The sequence below is a fragment of the Rhinopithecus bieti genome, unplaced genomic scaffold (assembly GCF_001698545.2).
Source record: "Rhinopithecus bieti isolate Rb0 unplaced genomic scaffold, ASM169854v2 scaffold_18434, whole genome shotgun sequence".
Taxonomy (NCBI): domain Eukaryota; kingdom Metazoa; phylum Chordata; class Mammalia; order Primates; family Cercopithecidae; genus Rhinopithecus; species Rhinopithecus bieti.
The window spans coordinates 208585-214821 of NW_016809126.1; the positions used below are offsets into that span (position 1 = coordinate 208585).

At 43.8% G+C, this 6237-nt stretch overlaps 1 pseudogene across 1 annotated transcript; it reads left to right on the plus strand.

Moving 5' to 3' along the window:
* Positions 1–4809: 4809 nt before the first annotated feature.
* Positions 4810–6216, plus strand: LOC108539710 (speckle-type POZ protein pseudogene; annotated as a pseudogene). The gene has a single exon (XR_001888466.1). The product of XR_001888466.1 is annotated as a speckle-type POZ protein pseudogene (transcript).
* The last annotated feature ends 21 nt before the right edge of the window (positions 6217–6237 follow it).

The window sequence follows — 6237 nt, forward strand, 5'->3', positions numbered from 1 at the left end:
AGGGGTACATGTGCAGGATGTGCAGGTTTGTTACACAGGTAAATGTGTACCATTGTGGTTTGCTGTACAGATGGACCCATCACCTAGGTATTAATCCCAGCATCCATTAGCTATTCTTCCTAATGCTCTCCCTCCTCTCCACACCAACCCTCAGACAGGCCCTAGTGTGTGTCACCCCCACCTCCACCATGTATTCATGTGTTCTCATCATTCAACTCTCATTTATAAGTGAGAACATGCAGTATTCGGTTTTCTGTTCTTGAGTTAGTATGCTAAGTAAAATGGCCTCCAGCTCCATCCATGTCACTGTGAAGGACATGATCTCATTCCTTTTTATGGTTACACAGTATTCCATGGTATATATGTACCACATTTTATTTATCTAGTCTATCATTGATGGGCATTTAGGTTGATTCCATGTGTTTGCTAATATGAATAGTGCTCCGATGAACATATGTGTCTATGTGTCTTTATAAGAGAAGGATTTCTATTCCTTCAGGTATATACCAAGTAATGGAATTGCTGGGTCAAATGGTATTTCTGCCTCTAGGTCTTTGAGGAATTGCCACACTGTCTTCCTCAGTGGTTGAACTAATTTACACTCCCCACAACAGCATAAAAATCTTCCTTTTTCTCCACAACCTCACCAGCATCTGTTGTGTTTTGACTTTTTAATAATAGCCATTGTTATGTGAGATGGTTTCTTACTACGGTTTCGATTTGCATTTATCTAATGATCAATGATGTTGTTTTTTTCATGTTTATTGGCTGTATGTATGTCTTCTTTCCAGAAGTGTCTACTCATGTCCTTTGCCCACTTTTTAATGTTTTTTTTGTCTTGTAAATTTGTTTAAGTTTCTTGCAGTTGCAGGATATTAGACCTCTGTCAGATGGACAGATTGCAAAAACTTTCTCCCATCCTGCAGGTTGTCTTTTCACTCTGATGATAGTATCTTTTGCTGTGCAGAATCTCTTTAATTAGATCCCATTTGTCATTTCTGCTTTTGTTGCAATTGCTTTTGGCATCTTTGTCATAAAATCTTTGCCCAGGCCTATGTCCTGAATGGTTTGCCTAGATTATCTTCCAGGGTTTTTATAGTTTTGATAACTGATTATTTTGATCTGATGACAACTTAACACTAAGTGCATAAACAGACAAACATGCAAAAAGAAAACTAATAAAACTCTGTACTTTAACTTCATTCCACTGCTTAGCTTTTTGTTTTCTCTTTATGTTTTATTATACTGCCTATGTCTTGAAAAGTTATTGTAATATATTTCTTATGATTGGTTCATTTAGTCTTTATACTTAAGATAGTGTGCCTACCACAATTACAGTGTTATAACATTCTATGTTCTTCTGTGTGCTTACTATTACCAGTGACTTTTGTACCTTCAGGTGACTTCCTTCTTGCTCATTAACATCCTTTTCTTTCAGATTGAAGAACTCCCTTTAGCATTTCTTATATGACAGGTCTGGTGTTGATGAAATACCTCAGCTTTTGTTTGTCTGGGAAGATCTTTATTTCCCCTTTATGCTTGAAGTATATATTCACCAGATATAGTATTGTGGGGTAAAAGTTTTATTTCTTCCCCTGTGGCACCTTAATTATGTCATGTCACTCTCTCCTGGCCTATAAAGTTTTCACTGAAAAGTCTGCTGCCGGATGTATTGGAGCTCCATTGCATGTTATTTGTTTCTTTTCCCTTGCTGCTTTTGGGATCCTTTATCTTTGACCTTTGGGAGTTGAATTATTAGATGCCTTGAGGTAGTCTTTTTTGGGTTAAATCTTCTTAGTGTTCTATAACCTTCCTGTGGTTGAATGTTGATATCTGCCTCTAGGTTTGGGAAGTTCTCTGTTATTACTAGAATTTCTGCTTGATTCTTTGTAGTTATTTCAATCTTTATGTTAAATTTATGTGATAGAATTCTGAATTGTTTCTCAGTGTTTTCTTAAATTTAAGTTTCCTCAGCTATTCTGAATTCTCTAAAAGGTCACATGACTCTGTTGCTCCAGGATTGGTCCCTGGTTCCTTAGTTTGGTGAGGTCCTGTTTTTTGCATTGTTATTATTGTTGTAGATGTTCATCAGCATCTGGGCATTGGAGAACTGGTATTTACTGTAGTCTTCAGTCTGGGCCTGTTTGTGCCCATCCTTCTTGGCACTTTCCAGACTTTCCAGGTATTTGAAAGACCCTTGGGCCACAAGCCCAATATCACTGTAGTTTTTGCAGACTCAAAGAAGTACCATCTTAGGGATTTGGATAAGATAGGAAATAATTCTCCGGATTACCATGCAGAAACTCTTGTTCTTTTCCCTTTCTTTCTCCCAAACAAACAGAGCCTTCTCTCTATGCTGAGCTGACTGGAACTGGAGGTGTGGTGATGTAAGTAACTCTGTGGCCACTAGCACTGGGACTGTACTGGGGCTGACTTAAAGCCATCACAGCATTGGGTCTTGCCCAAAGCCTGCTGTAACCACTATCTGGCTACCTCCTATGCTCACCGAAGGCCCTAGTACTCTATGATTAGCAGGTGGCAAAGGCAGCCAGGTTTGCATCCTTCCCTTCAGGGTGGTGACTTCCTCCAGGCCTGAGGCAGGTCCAGAGATGTTATCTGGGATCCAGAATTCGAGTCACAAAATTAGAAATTTGCTTGATGTTTTATTCTACTGTGGCTAAGCTGGCACTTAAACCACAATACTAAGTTTTTCCTACTCTTCTCTTCCCTTTCCACAGGCAGACAGGTCTCTTTCTGTGCCCACTGCTGCCCTCACCCCATGGGGGAATTCTGCCAGTCTACCACTGATGTTCACTTAAAGCCCAAGGGCTCTTCCATCAGCTTGTGGTGAATGCTGCCAGGCCTGGGACACACCCTTCAAGGAAGTGCACTCCCCTCAACCAGGGTAGGTCCAGAAATGCTGTCCAAGAGCCTAGGCCTGGACTCAAGACCCCAAATTCCTGCTTATTGCTCTATCCCACTGTGGACAAGCTGGTACCTAAGGTGCAAGACAAAATCTCTTTTGCTTTTCCCTCTGCTTTTCTCAAACAAAAGGAGTTTTCACCATAGCCACCACCTCTGGGAATGTGCTAAGTCATACCTGTAGTCAGCATGTCTCAGAGCCCAGAACCCATGGAGTATTCCCTGGATATCACTGCTGCTTATTTAGGGCCCAAGGGCTCTTTAGTAAGTAAGTGATGAGTCCTCCTGTCAGGTCTGGGTCATTCCCTTCAAGGTAGCGGGTTCTCTTTTGGCCCAGGGTGTTTCTAGAAATGTCATCCAGCAGCTGGGGCCTGAAATGGGGACCTCACCACTCTGCCCAGTGCCCTATCCTATCCTAGAATCCAAGATGCAAGACAAAGTCCTCTTTACTCCTCTCCTTAGACAGAAGGAAGGAGTTACTTTCATTGCTGTGAGCTGTGTAGCCTGTGGTTGTGGGAGGCATAGCCAACCACTCCTGTAGCAACGCTGCCTGATGTCTCCCTAAGTAAAATGTCACCCTCTGAGCCCAGCCCAGCACTAGGAGTTGTCTAGGAATTGCAGTCCTTGTGTCCTAAACTGTCTTTACTAGGACCCTGCAGCACTTTGGCCTGCAGCGGTGATGCTTGCCAAGAAACTCGAGTTCCAACCACTGGGATGGGTGATTCCCTTCTGACTAGGTCTGATTCAAGTGCTCCCTCTTTGCACAGGTGCTGGCTGAGCCCAGCATGGCTTTGCTCTCCGCTATGACAGTGCAGCACTGAGTTCAATGTCAATCCTTCAGTCACCACACGCTCCCTTTACCAAGCACACAGACTCTCTGTACCACATGGTCACTGCTTAAGGGCTTGGGGGCGGGGGGGTGTCAGCAATTCAAGACTAAAACTGGGAACTGTAATTGCTCACTTGATTTTTGGTTCTTGTGGCAGTGCTTTTCTGTGTACAAGGCTGTGAAAATTTGGCATTCCAGCGGTAGGGAGTTGGGGACAGGACAAGTGGTGTAGGCTTTTATTCTGCCATCTTGCTCTGCCCCAGATTTTCTATTCATTTGGAACATATTTTATTGCTGTATTCTAGAGCCCAGTCAGGAAGTAGAAAACTCATCAAAAATTTGAATAGGAAAATGTAATTAAAATAATTATTAACTACTAAGAAATAAAAATAATTCCAAGCCATATTTAAATTACGGATAGAGCAGCCACTATTTCTAGGACTGAAGCAGAGCAACTAAGGAATAAATAAATATAAAATAAGTTACCTCTATTCCCAGGGCTGAGATTCAGATTTGATTGGAGGGGGTGTGGCTATGGCTCCCTGGATGGCAGGAAAGTTAGTGATGTGTTTAATCTAGGGATGGCAAACAAAATCACCTGCTGAAGTGCCCAGTCCAATGATGTACTACTGAGAAGCTGCCTGATGAGGTGTTGCTGAAATTCACTGGAAAGCCACCTTCTGGGTGTCATATTCTACAGGCTACCTCACACACAGCAACCAGAATTTTCAAAAAATAAAAAGCGTATCAGAATGAGGAAGAGAAAGAAGCCCTTCTCCTGCAATGTTCCTTCAGCACCTCCGATTACCAAGCCTTAAGGGCTCATGCCAAGCCTGGGCAACATAGTGAGACCCAATCTCTACAAAAAGGCATTAGCCAGGCATAGTGGCACATGCCTGTAGTCCTGGCTACTTCAGAGGCTGAGGCAGGAGGATCGCTTGAGCCCAAGAGTTTGAGATTCCAGCAGGCTAGGATCATGCCACTGCACTCCAGCATGGGTGACAGAGCAAGACCTTGTATCCAAATAACATTTTAAAAATCTTAATATTGAGGTCCCAGATGTTGCGGACAGTATGAGGTGAGCGCAGGGGGATGGGGACCAGCAGCTGTCACCGCCGCTCTCAGGGTGAAGAAGGAACAGAAATCTTTGCTCCCTGACTTTGGAAATCTCGTTTAACCTTCAAACTGGCGATGTCAAGGGTTCCAAGTCCTCCACCTCCGGCAGAAATGTCAAGTGGCCCCGTAGCTGAGAGTTGGTGCTACACACAGATCAAGGTAGTGAAATTCTCCTACATGTGGACCATCAATAACTTTAGCTTTTGCCAGGAAGAAATGGGTGAAGTAATTAAAAGTTCTGCCTTTTCATCAGAAGCCAATGATAAACTGAAATGGTGTTTGTGAGTAAACCCCAAAGGGCTAGATGAAGAAAGCAAAGATTACCTGTCACTTTACCTGTTACTGGTCAGCTGTCCAAAGAGTGAAGTTCGGGCAAAATTCAAATTCTCCATCCTGAATGCCAAGGGAGAAGAAACCAAAGCTATGGAGAGTCAACGGGCATATAGGTTTGTGCAAGGCAAAGACTGGGGATTCAAGAAATTCATCCGTAGAGATTTTCTTTTGGATGAGGCCAACGGGCTTCTCCCTGGTGACAAGCTTACCCTCTTCTGCTAGGTGAGTGTTGTGCAAGATTCTGTCAACATTTCTGGCCAGAATACCGTGAACATGGTAAAGGTTCCTGAGTGCCGGTTGGCAGATGAGTTAGGAGGACTGTGGGAGAATTCCCGGTTCACAGACTGCTGCTTGTGCGTTGCTGGCCGGGAATTCCAGGCTCACAAAGCTATCTTAGCAGCTCGTTCTCCGGTTTTTAGTGCCATGTTTGAACATGAAATGGAAGAGAGCAAAAAGAATCGAGTGGAAATCAATGATGTGGAGCCTGAAGTTTTTAAGGAAATGATGTGCTTCATATACACGGGGAAGGCTCCAAACCTCGACAAAATGGCTGATGATTTGTTGGCAGCTGCTGACAAGTATGCCCTGGAGCGTTTAAAGGTCATGTGTGAGGATGCCCTCTGCAGTAACCTGTCCGTGGAGAATGCTGCAGAAATTCTCATCCTGGCTGACCTTCACAGCGCAGATCAGTTGAAAACTCAGACAGTGGATTTCATCAACTATCATGCTTCGGATGTCTTGGAGACCTCTGGGTGGAAATCAATGGTGATGTCACATCCCCAGTTGGTGGCTGAGGCATACCGCTCTCTGGCTTCAGCACAGTGCCCTTTTCTGGGACCCCCACGCAAACGCCTGAAGCAATCCTAAGATCCTGCTTGCTGTAAGACTCCGTTTAATTTCCAGAAGCAGCAGCCACTGTTGCTGCCACTGACCACCAGGTAGACAGCGCAATCTGTGGAGCTTTTACTCTGTTGTGAGGATTAGAGACTACACTATCGCCCCTGAATTTTAAACCAGCTCTACGTATGTGCAGAAAC